General features: G+C 49.7%; 1 protein-coding gene and 1 non-coding gene across 4 annotated transcripts in view; one reads left to right on the top strand and one right to left on the bottom strand.

The window, feature by feature from the left end:
- The window catches only part of RGS6 (regulator of G protein signaling 6), a 1,543,034-nt gene that overhangs the window by 1,111,540 nt on the left and 415,050 nt on the right, over nucleotides 1-16,444 (bottom strand). The window lies entirely within an intron of this gene.
- Nucleotides 2,918-2,991, top strand: TRNAF-GAA (transfer RNA phenylalanine (anticodon GAA)). Its single transcript has one exon. It is a non-coding gene; the product is annotated as a tRNA-Phe (tRNA).

The raw sequence follows: 16,444 nt of genomic DNA, 5'->3' as shown, positions 1-16,444 counted from the left end.
GACTGGAAAGGCAGTGATGCAGGCGATGCCACTGGGATGCCACGGCCATGCCCGGTGACCCGTAATGGCCGACCACCCATCTGTTTGTAGCACCTACTTCCCTCTTTCCCATCATCTTATCTCGACCATTGCTCATTTACTCCTTCCACAGTTCTGGATATCCCTGGCAGGGGTGTAGTACACCATTCTACGGACAAGAGCAGGCGCGCTTAAACTACCACAGTGGTGATGTGACTCTGTATAAAAGCCTATTAACTTAAAACTTCCCGTTCCTCAGCACCTGCGTGGGACTAGTCCCTTCTCAGGATGCTCCGGCAGAAATCCCAGTGCATTCGATTATTTGTTGAATTTCTTTCCTTAGGGTGAACTCTACTCCACTAGTAACACCCTGCACCGTGACATTTAGCAATTGGGGTTCCCAGAACTATCTGTCCTGAGCATGTGTGGGAGCCGTGCAGAGGAAAGCGGTGATGTGGTGCTCTTGATCATCTACTCTATAAGAGTGTGCCCTCCCTCTGCCACCCATAGGGGTGAGCAGATCAGGGCACACTGCTGCCAGTTGGCAGATACTGCACATACCTGGTGCACACCACAGTTTCAGGTTCGGCCCAGGACAGGATCTCAGGAGTCTTAAGTGATTAAGATCATCAAGACATTGGATTGTCTTCGTTTTCTCTAATCTCTCCTAAGCCTTCTTAATTTAATCGATCTACACCGGCCACATGACTGTGGTCCTGAATGGGTGTGGAGCAGGCAAGTTTCTGTAAGGGACCAACAGCGCTGGACAGCATCATGTTAAGTACTACGTCTTTGATGAAGCGTCAAAAGCTTGATTATGACATCACTTATCAGTCACACAATTAAGGGACAGCACCAGGTGATACCAGATATCCCTCCAACTGAGCATTATTGTTAATATACCCGGGGGGAAAACCCTGAGTTGCTAAGGGATGCTCAAAAGTCAAAGATGCAGCCTACAGGAAGCGCGCGACCACGGAATCCATGAATAAAAAATAAAAAAGATGGCCACCGCGGCAAAAGAACACTGAGCTCAGAGCAGAGCCCCTCTTACATTTCCATAGCAAATGGAGGGTGTGTGTGTGCATGGGGGTGCTGGTGTCCTCTCCCAGGGTTCTATAATAATAATTGTTATTTTATAACACGCTTAATACGGTGTCCAGTTAAAGTACCGAATACAAAAGGATCGAATGCCAAAGGGTCGCCTTATTTGACCTAAAACAAAAGGGTTGAATTTTGTTTTTTTAAATAGCTTTTTTTTTAGGTTTCCGTTTTAGAAAAAAAAGTGTTTTTTACCACAAAAAAAGGTGGTTTGGGGGGGATAATTCGACCCTTTGGTTTTCGGTCCTTTTGATTAGACCCTTTGGTCATTCGATCCTATGCATTCAAAACTTTGACCTATAACCGCTTAATACCAGCAAGTGGTTTCTAAGCACGGGATTGGGATTTGAACCTGTGTTGCTCTGCATTGTCTTGCTTCTAAGACAAACACGTTACCCCTGAGCGATCCTTCCTCTTAATGACAAATATTCGATTCAGACAAGCCAATGTGACATTACACTGGGAATATGCCGAGTATCGATGCATACACTACACATGGTTGGCCGATCGGAAACACAACTGCCCTAACACAGGTGACACAAAATTCTGTAATTATTCTACCTTACTAGGCCTCTACCTATGACAGCATTGTGCATATAGTATCCATCCAATAGGACAAACGGTGGAAGGAATGTTCGAAAGATTACAGTTGACAGCGTTGGGTCCATTGGAGCAAAGGAATCTAATTACACTGAATGTAAGCTCACGTCGATATCTCTATCGGCCCAACATGGACGCCAACGTGCCGGGAGCAGCACACACCAGGAACGGGAACAAAGCAGTGGCCCATGCATCAGAAAATGTGCTACAGACAGCAGGGCCAGCAAATAACATCACGGCCTGGGGCCAGTGGGCGGGAGCGGTTCGGTTTTCATTACGTTTTACCGTTCTTGTACTTTTCTTTTTACAAGAAACGGTTCAGGAATGGTTTCGGTTTTAAAGAAAAGCATAGGCATAAGTTGAAACTTGCACTACGTCCCCTTGAAGAACAGGGAGATGAGTTTTTTGAAGGTGACGAGGGGAGAGCACGGCGAATGGAGGAGGCACCCCGATAACCGGGGAGGGGCCTTCCTCCTTTACGCTCTCTTGCCCCTCCCCCACAGGGGCAGGGGAAAGGGCGGCAAAGGAGCCAGAGAAAAGGGCGCCAAGAGCCCAGGAAAGCCCGCGAAGGGCAACAAAGGAAGGGGGCGGGGCTTGGGGCATAAAGGCGGCGGGCGCCCGGCACATGAGCACTTGCAGCTCTTCCAGCAGCCGGGCGCCCGTCAAGAGTGGAGGACTTCTTGACTTGCAGCTCTTCCAGCAGCCGGGCGCCCCTCAAGAGTGGAGGACTTCTTTTCGTTTTGCAGCGGTTTCCTGGGTTGGCAGAGCAGTTGCCTGGACTTCGTTTCTACCCAGGACTTCGTTTCGTGTGAGGAAGCGGCGGCTCTTGCGGCGTGGCGAGCGGTCGGCATCCGCGAGGCGCCGGCGACGGGGAAGGAAGGTCCTGAAGCAGGTTTCTACCCGGGACTTCGTTTCTTTGTGAGGAAGCGGCGGCTCTTGCGGCGTGGCGAGCGGTCGGCAACCGGATTCGCAGGCGACGGGGAAAGAAGGTCCGGAAGCAGGCGAGGCCATCTAGCAGAGCGTCGAGGCAGCAGGGAGCTACACGCTCGCAGCCAGCAAGGGGCGAAGGCAAAGTTTTCCCTCAAAAGAGGCGCCAGTCAGCTGGTCGGCGAGGCAGCGGGGTCCTGCAGGCTCGCGGCGGCTCCTAACAACAAAGGAAGCTGAGGTGAGAGGCGGCCATTACCCCAGGTTGGGAACAGCCCGAAATAGCTCAGTTGGGAGAGCTTTAGACTGAAGATCTAAAGGTCCCTGGTTCGATCCCGGGTTTTGGCAGGAGATATTTTTCAAAAGTAAGACGCACGGTGCGGCGGAACGGCTGCGGGCGCAAAGGACAGACAAGGGGCGGTCCTAAGGCTGTAGCCTGCAGAGAGCGATTCAAGTGGAGGAGTGGACGAAAAAGTGCCGGGCGTGATTACCGAACTATTGCAAGGCTATAGCAAAAGAAAGGACAGCAATTTAAGCAGATTTTTTCTTTTTGGCTGCATGTGCTGTACATGAAAGTAGGAGACACATAAGACATTGATTGGGAGGACAGTGCCTAAAGAGAATCATGCAGATGCAAGGAAAAAACCAGGAGGATCAGCAGAAGGATGACCTGGAGGCATTTTTGATGATGGCAAGAAGGGCTGGGGACAAATACGGCACCAGCTGGATGCAGTTGATGGCAGCACAGGTGGGAGCTGAGGTTGCGGGGCGCAACCAGAGGCCCGAGTCACCGCTCTTGTTTCCACCTACACCCATCGAGGAGGCATGGGTGGAAGTGCACTCGCAGGAAGGGAAAGAGCTGGACATCGAGGAGCTCGAGGAGGAGGAAGAGCCAGTCGCCAAAAGAAAAAGAGTGATGACCAAGAAAGCGAGGGACAGCCAGCAGCAAGCGGCGGCAGCACAGAAGCGGAAAGCCAACCCCAAGGGAAAGGGGAGGGCGCAGGAGGTTGAGGCCATTCCGGCACCTGTCCCTGCTGAGGCTCCAAGACCAGTGGGAGGTCCTCGCAGCACACCTGTAGCCACACCGGCGGTAGCAGCTGAGGTGCCAACCACCTTGGAGATGGTGAAAGGTATGTTCAGGGAATGTATGGAAGCTTGGGTGACGGGTGCAAATTGTCAGTTGCCTGTTAATAATAATGCTTTGAACATAGTGGGTAAAGGAACGCAAGGGGGTAGTGGGGCCACGGAGCAGCTTGGCTCGGGGGCGAGTCAGCCCGTGGTAGGCGTAGGTCAGCCAGTAACGGGAGTGAACCCGGGGCAGATGGCGACGCAAGGGGCAAATGCCACCTACACGCCGCAAATTGGGGGGACACCTTGGTGGGGGGCACAGGCTCCTTCACAGGTACACGGGCAGGAGCTGGCCAGCAATAACACAATATACGGGAGGCCAATGCCGGGGTTTGCACCCGCCAGAGTGGCGATTAATGCATTGGCATGGCACATCCCGCTGGCATACAAAGAACGGGTATGGAGGAAGGAGTTCATGGATATTATGGAGTTGTTGGGGATGGTCCCCTCGGGACAAGGCTTCAGCGAGCCCACTGAGAGGGAAAGGGAGAAGAAGGAGAGGGAGAGGCCAAAAATAGAGCTCAATATACATACCTGGTTAAGGGCGTTCAGGGTTTATGCCACTATTATGTTAGAAAAATTCCCACAAGATGGCGTGGCATTGATGGCGTATGAGCAGTATATTCACGAGCAATACCTGAAGCATGGGGGGGATACATGGAGCAACTACGATAAAGGTTTTAGACTCAAAATGCAGGTATGGCCGGCAATGACCTGGGATCAAGTGGATGTGGGGGGGCGCATAGACACGAAAACGGTCCCAGCCAGGCCGGTAGATGAGAGCGTGGCAAGCAAAAGACCAGCCCAGGGCAGGGGCAGGGGGTCCGACTCAAAGGGGAGGGGGTCCTTTCGTGGGAACTCCTCTTGGAACAGCCGGCCCAATTACCAAGGGGAGTTGCCAGAATGTTGGTTGTTTGCAGAAGGGAGGTGCTCCTATGGTAATGCGTGCAGGTTCAAACACTCAAAGGCTGCAAGCACAGGGAGGCACAGCCCCGCCAGCCGAGAGGGTAAGGCAAGGGGCAACGCAAAAGGCAAGGAGAAAAGCAAGCATGATTAAAACACAGCTGCCAACGCCAACGCCAATACGTTTACAGGCCATGATGCCTTTCCTGAATACATATAGTGACAAGGGTGATGCAAAATTGTTATGGGAGGGTTCAGGTGGGGTTTTAAGATTCCTTTCCAGGGGCAGATAGGACTTAAGGAGGCGTGTAATTTGAAATCTGCGCTAGCAATGCCTGAAGTCTTGACACAGAAAGTGGGGAAAGAGGTACAGTTGGGGAGGGTGGCTGGCCCCTTTCGCACACCTCCACTGGAAAACCTGGTAGTGTCCCCGTTGGGCTTGGTACCTAAAAAGGAGAAAGGGCAGTACAGACTTATACAGCACTTGTCCTTCCCCGAAGGGGAGTCAGTGAACGATGGCATTTCGGGAGAGGAATGCAGGGTTCACTACGCAGCATTTGAAGATGCAGTGGATTTGGTAAAGGCGGCGGGGGTGGGGGCCCTCATGGGGAAGGCGGACATTGAGTCAGCTTTCCGGTTGCTACCAATTCACAAGGACAGCCACCATTTGCTGGGGTTCAAGGTGTTACAGGATTACTTCTACGACAAATGTTTGCCGATGGGGTGTGCAATTTCATGTGCGTATTTTGAGAGGTTTAGCAGATTCCTCGAGTTTGCAGTAAGGCAAAGAAGCAAGGTCGGGGGGATGGTGCATTACCTCGATGATTTCATGTTTATTGGGAGCAAAGGGACGCATGATTGCAAGAACCTTATGGCGGTATTTCAGGAGTTGATGGAAGAGTTTGGGGTACCTCTGGCTAAAGAAAAAACTATGGGTCCGGTCACGTCACTGGTGTTTTTAGGGATTGAAATTGACTCTGTGGCAGGGGTGTGCAGGCTTCCGGGAGACAAAGTACTAAAGTTGAAGGAAGTAATCGCAGGATTGTTGGGCAAAGAGAAAGCCACTTTGAAAGAGCTTCAGTCCCTAGCGGGCAGCCTGAATTTTGCAGGCAAAGTGATCCCTTCAGGTAAAGCATTCGCTAGAAGCATAGAGTTGAAAATAGTGGGCTTGAAGCACGCGGGTCAACACGTGCACCTAGGAAAGGAGGTTAAGAAGGACCTGGAAATGTGGAATACCTTTTTAGACCATTTTAACGGGGTATTGGTGTGGAAGGAACCCCTGGGGAAGGGAGATGGACCCAATCTGGTTACCGACTCGTCAGGGGCCCTAGGTTTTGGGGCCATCCTGGGCAAGAGGTGGTGCGGGCAGGCCTGGCCGGCCGAATGGCGGTCCGAGGGGATCTCCAGGGACATTACGGTGCTGGAGTTGTTCCCGATAGTGGTGGCATTCAAGCTCTGGCCGGAACAGATGCAAGACAAAAAAGTGCTAGTTTGGTCAGACAACCTAGCGGTGGTGCAGATTATCAATCAGGGAACTAGCAAGAATGGTAGGGCATTGGGGCTGCTCAGGGAACTGACAAAGTGCTTGCTGCAGCTGAATGCAGAGGTCAGGGTACGTCATATACCTGGGGTTAAGAATGTGGCCGCTGATGCTCTTTCTCGTTTGCAGTGGGCAAGGTTCCGGGAAAACCATCCAGAGGCGAGCGCAAGGATGACACCCTTCCAGACACAGTGGTGGGGATTGGTTGGGGAGATCTGAGCGCACTGATCGACACGGCTCTCGCACCAGGCACTATGCGAAGATACAAGGTGTGCTGGGAACGATTCATTGCCTTTCAAAACAATATCCTGCCCGAGAGCGAAAAGGGCAGGCCTGTGCGTGCCTTTGTGGGATGGTCCTGGAGCCAAGGAAGGTCCAGGGCGTGGGTGGCTTACCACCTGGCGGCGATTGCGCAATTCTACAAATTAGGGGGCATGCCTGACCCCACTAGGGAGCATTACATTGTCATGGCTATGAAGGGTTGGGCCAAGCAGGTGATGGCGAAACCCGACGAGAGACGGCCCATAGATGTGGGGAAGTTGCACAAATTGATCAGGAGCTTGGGGGTGGTGTGCAGGGACAAGTACGAAAAAGGATTGTTCGCAGCAGCCTTCTCTCTGGCATTTTTTGGGGCTTTAAGGGTAAGCAAGCTGGTGCCAGCCAACAAGAAGGGTAAAGGTTTGAGTTTCCTGAGGAGCTGTGACATAAGGGTACAAGGGGAGCGGTTATGCATATTTCTGAGGAGGTCCAAGACCGATCAGATGGGGAAAGGCAGAATGATCACGTTAGGGAGTATCCAAGACAGTCCGGTCTGTCCAGTAGGATGCGTGAGCAGGTATGTGAGTCATAGGTGCCACACAGGAGACGAGGCCCCTTTTCTGGTACACAACGACGGGTCAGCACTAAGCCTGTTTCAGTTTAAAAGGGTGTTGGACAGGACACTGGGGGAGGCGGGGTCCTCAATAGGGGTCTTTGGGACACATTCCTTCAGGATAGGGGCCGCCACAACTGCGGCTGGGATGGGCCTGGGAGCGGAGACAATCAAACAGATTGGGGGCTGGAGGTCCGGTTGTTTTAAGCGGTATGTCAGGCCTGATAAAATGTAAGACTAACAATTCCTCCCTCCTGTTTCCTCGCAGTAGCACCAAGGCGGGGAAGGCGGCGGTCTGCCTGGGTGGTGGGCCATTCGTTTGTGTCAAGGGCCAAGGGAAGCTGGTGGAGGTGCTGACCGCCGGGGAATATCGGGTGCAATGGCACGGAGTGCTGGGCATGAAATGGGCACAGTTACAAGGGCACATACGCAGTCTCCTGAGGGGCCACCGGAGGCCTGATGTATTGGTGGTTCATCTCGGCGGCAATGATTTGGCTGAGTTGGGGAGGGGGATCTTACTCAGGGAAATGATGTCTTCATTGCAGGATCTAGCGGCTGAATTGGGGGACACGGAAATCGTGTGGTCTGAAATCATCTCGAGGTGCGAATGGAGGGCCGCCGAGAGTCAGGCAGCCGTTGAAAACTCAAGGAGGAAGTTGAACTGGGCCATGGCTAAGTTTTGCAAAGGGAGAGGCCTTCAACATATCAGACATGGTTTGATCAATCTGAAAAACAAGGAGTACTACTTGAAGGACGGGTTGCATTTGTCGGAGCAGGGAATGGATCTGTTTTTCTGGAACATCTGCACGAAACTACTGGAGTTATAAGCTAGGAAAGGGGGGAGCCACGGTGGGCGGTAACCCACCTTTGGCGTGGCGGGTTGTGGCAACCTAATATAAGACAAAGACTCCGAATGAGCCATTGCTAAACCGGAAGGGGCTTCGCCCATTCTAGACAGCGCCTCCTGGGAGCCTAAACGGCGGGGGTGTCTGGCGGTAGCAATTGGGGCTCAACTTCCCCCCAACAAACGGCGCTCCCCCAGTCCGCAAAGACCTGCATGGGCAGGCGGTTTCTCAGACTCGAGGGCCTTGGGGGAGTTGTGCCTGCAATCAATATGGAGGAAAAAGGGGGAAGCAGGACGAGGAGCAGTCGCCACACCTGTTGGAACTAATTTTTACCTGTTTGCAGTGGTCATGTATATGTAAAAAATAAATCTGCGGCCTTGTTATGCCAAACCAAAGGAAATGTCTCATGCAGCACCTTACTGGAGGGGAAACGAAGGGGCTGACAGAATGAGTGAGGTTGGATACAAACGGCATAGCTATTGGACAAATGCCCAGGTTATGCGCTCGCCAACCTCACATCATGGGGAGCTATCATAGAAGTGCTGGGTTGGTGTTATTTTTTCAGTGGCCTGTCTGGGACAAAGCCCATTCCTAAGCCCCATCATAGCCCTGCTCCCGCAGCAATCAGAATTCTTCTTTTGCATTTAAGCAACTTAACGAGAAAATTCTGCAGGCAGAGCTGTACATGCAGTTACTGGGTAGGTGGCAGGGGCGGGTTTCATCTTTAGCATGCCCCTTAAGAGGTGCAAATGGTGGGTGATTAGAAAGGGGAGGGTGTGCAAAGCTGTATGCTGTGGGGGACAATGAATAAAAGTAACCGGGGTTGTTCAAATGTATTTAGCATTTTCTTTCCCTGTGTTTCTTGAGGAAAGGAGGAATGGGGTATGGGGTTTGTATTGCGCGTGGGAGGGGGCCTGGCGATTGGGGTTTTGGAGGCCAGGGCATGTCAGCAGGGAACATAGTTCCACTACTTCTTTTCGTACACTATGTGCAGTCGCCCAATTCTATGAAATGCAATAATATGCGACAAACAGCAAATGCCTTTCCGCCAGCGGCAGGCAGGCAGGGAGGGAATCGGAAGGACTGCTTGCAGAGTTTGACGCGCACCGCACAGGCGGTGGTGTGCAGACTGTTCTGCCGAGCCCCCAGTGTGGTATGGAGATCAAGATGGCCGACACCCTTCTTGACGATTCAGCTGGAATTCTCACCTGTGAAATGCTGGTCTCCGACAGGAACGGAAGCCTGCACGTTATACTTTCCTATACCAAACATGGCTGACATAAATAGCTATTATTGCAAGATTCACAACATGTGGTAATAAAATCTGTTATTAAAGCACTTCTAAGTGGGTGCAATCCAGCATGTACTGATTTATAAGAACACAAAATATAATTATTGCTAGCTGGGCTTGGCATGCAATATGCCAATCTAGTTTTCTCTCTTTCATTCTATGGCCCTCATTATAAGTTTGTCGGTATCCCACCGGAAATTCCGTTGGGATATTGGCAAATGTGCCTTACTGTCTCCGGCGCTCCATATCCCAGTATTACCGGGATATTACGTCTCGGCGGAGAGCAGGTAAGTTCCCATTCCGGAATCCATGGGATGGCATTTATTTGACGGTATGGGCCTGAACTCCGACAGGTCAGGCATGCTGGAAGATCCGTGGCGCCCACTGGCAAACTTGAAGTGTGCCGGTCTGGAAAAAATGCCAGAGCCGGAATTACTGCCATTCTTTCAGGGCTGGTACACTTATAATGAGGCCCTATGTCTCTGCCTCTCCCTGTAGAAGAGAGTTCTGTTATCAGGTATGTGATTCTAGAGCCACCCCAGTCATTGCTGACAGCAGCCGACCAGAGAAAAACAGAGATATCTTGAGAGGGTGAAACAGAAATCCTTCATATATGGAGACCTAGATTGGCATCACTTGTGTCCTGCTAGAATGTTGCCCTCATTGTCCATTTGGTGGAGGTGAGAGGACTCATAGGATCTGGAGGGTTGTTGTGGATGTAATTGTAATTGGTTATTTATAACATGCTTAATACCCAGAGGTGTCTAAGCGTGGACCCGGGGATCAAACCTGTGTTGTTCCGTGTCGTCTTGCTTCCAAGGTGAGCACGTAACCCCTGAGCTATCCTCCCGTTGTAAGGGACCAGAGGACCAAAATGCCGCATTAAAATTGCACTTATTAAGGTCTTTTTTTCTTTATTAATTATAGAAACAGAGAATTGTTTTTAATCTGAGCACTACCCTTTACAAAAACGGAGATTTTGAGAGACAAATTAATGTGTATTCTCGGCAAAAGAAGCTATTACAAATCAAATCAAATTATTTAATGAAACTAACATAGTAAACTAGATTTTCTTTTAATTGTACAATTTTACACTTGCTGAGCAACGCATATTATCAAGACCTAGAATGACCATATACATTATTTTCTAAAGGAAGGTTATCATTTCAAGATGGGCAGTCTTGTAATACCAAACTCTTTCAAAATATTGAAAAGTGAAACTGGACAAAAAGCATCAATCTATCTGACTTTGTATAAAATCAAAGAGCATTTTGGGATCATATGAATGACCAGGGATCTGTCTGTGATAGAGGGTTGCATGCTTCAATCACATAATCTACAATGGATTGCAACTCAGTTACATTAACGTTTGTGAACATGATCCATGTATATTCATTCGGACACTCCCAATTTTTGGAATTCAGTATAACATGCCTGTGGCGATTGTCATTGCAACGAGTTGCCGAGATTCGGAAGCTGGCCCCCAATGCACAGACATCATTAGCACATTTCATGTATAGGATTATTATTGCTTCCACAGAGCCATGTTGCCTGTTCAACACAACTATAACCACGGGAGGATAGCTCAGCAGCAACGTGCTCGCCTTGGACTCAAGCCGACACGTAGGAACACAGGGTCGATCCCCGGCTCCGTGCTTAGAAACCTCTGGGTATTAAGCGCGTTATAAATATTATATCATATCATGTGAAACTCAGGTTTAATCTTATGAACCAAGAAGTATACTGCAAATCACAGTTGGTTCCAATGTGTCCTTGGTGGATACGTAGGACAGGCCTACATCCAGAAAAAAGCTACCTGGACTTCTGTTGAGGGTGGCAGGTGCTGGTGGGCTGACATCGGTGGCAGGATGGATGAGGTGAGGAGAGAAGATCAGGCAGGAAAGACCAGCTGAAGGGAGAGCAGGCAATCACTAGAAACAGGAGAGAACGGCAGAGGTGGTGACATAGGCGTATCCAGGCAGTGGCCTGGTGTGGCACGTGCTGCCCCTGGAGTGGCCACCCCATTATCCTACCTATTATCATTATCTCACTGCGCTCATACTTCATGCCGCCGCTGCATAAGTCAGTGCCCCTCTTGGGCCACCCACGTCAAAAGAGTCTGGACACGCCACTGGGTGGTGCAGATGCTAGAGGGCACTGGAGGAGGGGGGAAGAAGCAGAGATAGCCGAGGAGGGGGCAGAAGAGAGGAAAGCAGCTGAGAAGAGTGGGCGCCAAAGCAAGAAATTCCCCAGCGGTGGGGGGCAAGACTAGGATGGCAGAACACCATTAGCGAAGCGGGAGAATAAAGGAAGTGGCACCAAGCGGAGGGATGCAGAGAGGGGTACCGAAAGGAGGTGGCAGAGGGAGTAGTAGTAAGACCTGGGCATAGTAAAAAGGACAGAATCCAGAAGAGTGGAACGCCAGAACCAGCCAGAGAAAAAGAGTGGGTACGAGGGGAAGTGAAGCGGGCCAGACCATTGCAGGGCGTCGAGGGGGAAAGCGGACATGAGACAGAAGGAAACGAGAAGCTGTGCAAGAAGTTGAAAGGAGGGTAAGGAGGTCATGTGGAGGGACCACGTGGCAACAACGAGGCAGAGGCGCTTGCCAGTATTCAGGGACTTCACCCTGTCACTCCCTGGGCAGACAGAGATACAGCGGCAGGCATGCGACACATGTGAGGCAAGCCATGAAGCAAGCTGACACACCCACTTGTCCAGTAGGTGGGGAGGACCAAAGAAAGAGCTCAGCAGGAACCCGAAGACAGAGAGGCAACAGAGAGACTTGCGTGCAGGGAACACTTGAAACCCCTTCACTTTTGATGGCCAGGAGGTGGAGCCCCAGGAAGTTAGAAATGAATGATGGACTACGGTCCTCAAGAAGTCTAATTAAGCAACGTTGGCATGTTCTGAAGGCTGTGCCCACCTTTTATGGAATAGGCCATTACTGCATTCAGAAACCAGGGGCACCATCCTGGAGGGCAAAGGGTGGGTATCTGGGCAAAAAACACAGGCTCCAGACTGCGTGTGACTTGCAGATCCAGGAGGGGAGGAAACAAAAGCATGACCACCAAGAAAATAGAAACAGGGGCCCCAAGCAGAGCCCCTCGTTTACTCGCATGGAGCGGAGACGCTGAGAGCAGTGGAGTAACTTTGCTGAAAATGTTGGGTGGGACATGACAACTGAAGGAAAGGGGTTGGGTGAAGAGAGGGCGGATGGTGGCTCTGAGGGATCGTTTCGGGCAAATTGTTAAAAAAAATGTGGTGGAATGGTAGATTTGACCGAATTTAGTCACCACCATTAGTTCGAAGCCAAAGATACTGAACATGAAGAGCAGTGGTTGCAGGAGTGGCCCCCTCAGCCCATGTTCGGTATTTTTGGCTTCGGCAGTTGCAGGGGTGCCCTCCGTTTCCTCAGCATTGGTGGCAGCGGACCCAACAAAAAAAAAGAAGAAAAGGGATGCTGCAGCGTCAGATCCGACCCACGTTAAAGGGATGGATCTGATGCTCCAGGTTACAGGAGAGGCAGCGGGTGCAGAAAAGGTTAGTGGGGGGGTTTATTGGCGGTGTGAGTGGACATTAGTGTGGTTTTTTGTACCATGGTAAAAACATATTTGCAGTGAAAATGACTACGGTTAATTCCACCGTAATTTTGTACATCGGTCAAGCAACCTAAATTCCTGAGGGATAACACTAAACTACTACACCACAAGAGTCCATTGCTATCACTCTGTTCTAACTTTCATAAGACTGGTGGTGTGTTTTTAAAATTCAATTGGGTCCCCACACATCTTAAGCCGGCCTGCCATGCAACCAGTGACACAACATAACATTCACAAACTTAATTCCACTAGAACATACAAACAATGCATTATTTATCATTCATTCAGACACAAAAGTCAACAAGTATATGCTTGCACACACTCTCACTCACACACAAATGCACCCATCACCTCCACTGACATACACTGTTTGCACACAACATTTATATGCACATTTACAATAACACATGGAAACAGTGGCGCAACGTCCATTGAGCAGACCAGACTTCATCACCCCCTGATACCTGAAATTTTGGGCTACGTTTACTTGACCTAGCTGAACTATAAAGTCATGGCTGAAAGGACTAGATTCACTGGAATGTCAGCAATTTGCCCGATTTTTCCTTTCATTCAAAGGCAGAAACCATTGGTTAATGCTGTGCAGTGGGTGAACAAGTATAATTGGTATAGATTTTTAAATGCCATATATATCAGCACACTCATTGTCCTGGCAGCAGGAGACCTTACCCGTTCCGAATGGTAGAGGTGTTCCGCTGCCAGGACAATGTCCCAAGGAGCTCCGGGCAGCAGAGGGTTCTAGCGTTGCTCTGTATCAACAGAGTAGTACAATGTGAGCCATTAGGCACTGACGGGAGGGACGGGGGTAAATATTAGCAGGGACTTTTGTCCATTTAGGGAATGGGAGGGAGTGATCAGAAGTGACAAGGGTGCATAATGTTGCATGCTTTATGAAATAACGACTATTGATTTAAATCCCAAGGAGGATTTGTTAGGCTCACATTAATCTGCATGATGCTATTGTGACTTTGCATGCAGAATGGGGAGAATGAAACTAAAGCCATACTCCCAATGCTCAACATATTTCTATGACAATGTATAAAGTGTATGGTTAGTTCACTATGAAAGGCTAGTTTATTATGTAATGTGGTTTGCCTCCAATGCATTGCTATAAAGAATTATATGTTATATGTATTATATAAATAATAAGCACATGAAATGTTAAGCAAAACCTTAATAAATATCTATATAAACTAAGCCCGGAAAGATGTGCACGGTCACTTAAATTGTCCACCTCCCAGTTTCACCATTTAACCAAGTGTGTGATCCTGAGCAAATTATTTAATCACATTGTGCCTTATCTGCAGCTCTGCAAGTGACTCTGATTCACTTCAAAGCTTATTTTAATGTATCATGCTATTATAATGGAAAAGCCTAATGACTATAGAGTTGCTCCACGTATAACAATAGTGTAATTTAGGTATTTTGCACCACAAAGTTATTTATCTCTTGGCTTATTTATGGCAACTTATTCTAAAGTCACTTCCATGGTGCCTCCAAGTATCAAGGACTGATGATGTGCCTTGCAATGTCCTTTTCGGTGAAGTCACTTCTGTTGGTGCATTCCATATGCTAATTAGGAAGTTTGCATGTATTTTGCCTCAGAGGGCTTGGACAGAGCTCCCCAACAAACATACACAAACACAAACACAATAACATTTCTTTTTTTTTTTTAAGTACCTCTGCTCTGCTTTCAAATGCCGCCCTGGCCACGTCTCATGTTACACCGACCTAACCTCTTTGCACTCAGGTACCTCCAGACAGAAACCAGGAAGCTGTCTGTGTGTCGCACGAAGCAGGAAAGCGATGCTCTGTGCCGGTGGCCCCCAGAAGTGCTGCTGCTAGCATGGCAGCACAGGCGCCAGGCCCTGCAACACCCAGTTCAGCACCCTGGCTGCTGACTTTGAGTCAGGCCAGCCAGGGTGAGGGACTGAGCCACACACGGCATGCCAGCCCTGAAGGTGTTGCAGCGCGGCTGCCAGGCATCTCTGCATTATGTAATGAAACAGCACCAGCCTTGCTGAGCACCCCAGCCAGGCTTGTGCTGTCCAATTACATAATTGATGATTGCGGCCCCTCTGCCCTCCCTCCAAAAGATGGGGGGGACAAAAAGGCATGCCACAGAAGTTGGGGGGGACAAAACCCCCTGTCCCCCCCTATAATTACACCTCATGTGCCAGAGAGGGGGTGTCCCTGACATGCCACGGGGCAGATGGGGTGAGGCGGGGGGCTTGTGGGTGGGGGAGAGGGATAGGGCAGGGTGCGGAGGGAATCTGAGTCGGTGGGAGCAGCGGATAGGTGGGAGCAGTGCACATCTTGCTGCAGTCCCATGCTTTGATCTGTAGATACATCCCAGGTTCTGAGCAAGCTGATTGGCCATCTCACCCTTAGACTTTATGCTCATGGGCCTGTTAACTTGGGCGTCACGCCCTTGCCACCCTTACCTGCCCTCAGAACATAACCTAATTGCTTGAGTGGAACACAGATCTGCATGACACAGCATATCACAACATGCCATGAGATACCATGGCATAACATCGACCTCTACGCCATGTCACACCTTGACATAGTATAGCACAGCATGGCATCTTCCACTCGTTGCCGTGAAGACTTCCTCTGGCTCATATGACTCATGTTATTCCAAAATACAGCAGTGCGGTACATGATATGATATGATGATATGATATGATATGATATGATATGATATGCGGGGCGTCTGACACATCATTTTATAAACTGAACGATGCGCCCACCAAGTGGCACCCCGCTGTGCTTTATTCCTTTTAGGAGGTCCAATTTGTAATACCCAGCAAATTAGCACAAACTCCTGCTGCCAAAAAGCGCAGAGGTTGGCGCTTACTAGTCGCATTTTCTGCTGGGCTTCAAACTACTTGGAGGTGGAACTGTTAACTCATTACAAATTGGAATTCGCATTAATTACTCAAGGGGAGTTCTCCTTCCTGTGAACCCAATGTGTTCCAAAGATTTGCTACGGACCATCTTTTTTATAATTCTTACCACTAAACAAAATCTAACTTTAGGGGAACGTTCATTATCAGAGAAACGCTTGAGAATACACTCAGATATCTGTGGTGGGCAACCGTTGGTGCCCCTGCTGTTTTGGACTACAACTCCCATTAGCCGTAGTCACTAAAGTCAATTGTGAAAAATCCTGGGAGAAGTAGTCTATAACATCTGGAGAGCCACAGATTGCAGACCCCTGGGCCTCTCTTAAACTATACCAGGATCCTGGAAATGATAAGATCTAGCGTGGCACTTCTATTCATAGCAACGTGACACGCTGACCTGTCCCCACCACCTCACCCCATGCGCGCTCGACTCCAGGTGCCACAGAATTTGAGGTGATTGTAAGGCTCTAGGTGCTATATTTGTACCAGACACTAATCTGAACCTTTTATAATGTACTGTATATCCCACTTTAGCATTGGAGGTACATTATAGCCAGTGGACTTATGTAGGAGGACAGATATTAAGCTGTAACCCTTAAAAGTGCCAAAGGCTCTGCTATCCCTCAAGCTGGGTGCATATCCTAAAGTGCAGACACAACACGTGTTGGCTGCTAATGCCCACTACCAGATGAGCCAA

This window comes from Ambystoma mexicanum, chromosome 14 (genome assembly GCF_040938575.1).
Source record: "Ambystoma mexicanum isolate Mex_15411 chromosome 14, UKY_AmexF1_1, whole genome shotgun sequence".
Taxonomy (NCBI): domain Eukaryota; kingdom Metazoa; phylum Chordata; class Amphibia; order Caudata; family Ambystomatidae; genus Ambystoma; species Ambystoma mexicanum.
This window is presented reverse-complemented; position numbering and strand designations above follow the sequence as displayed.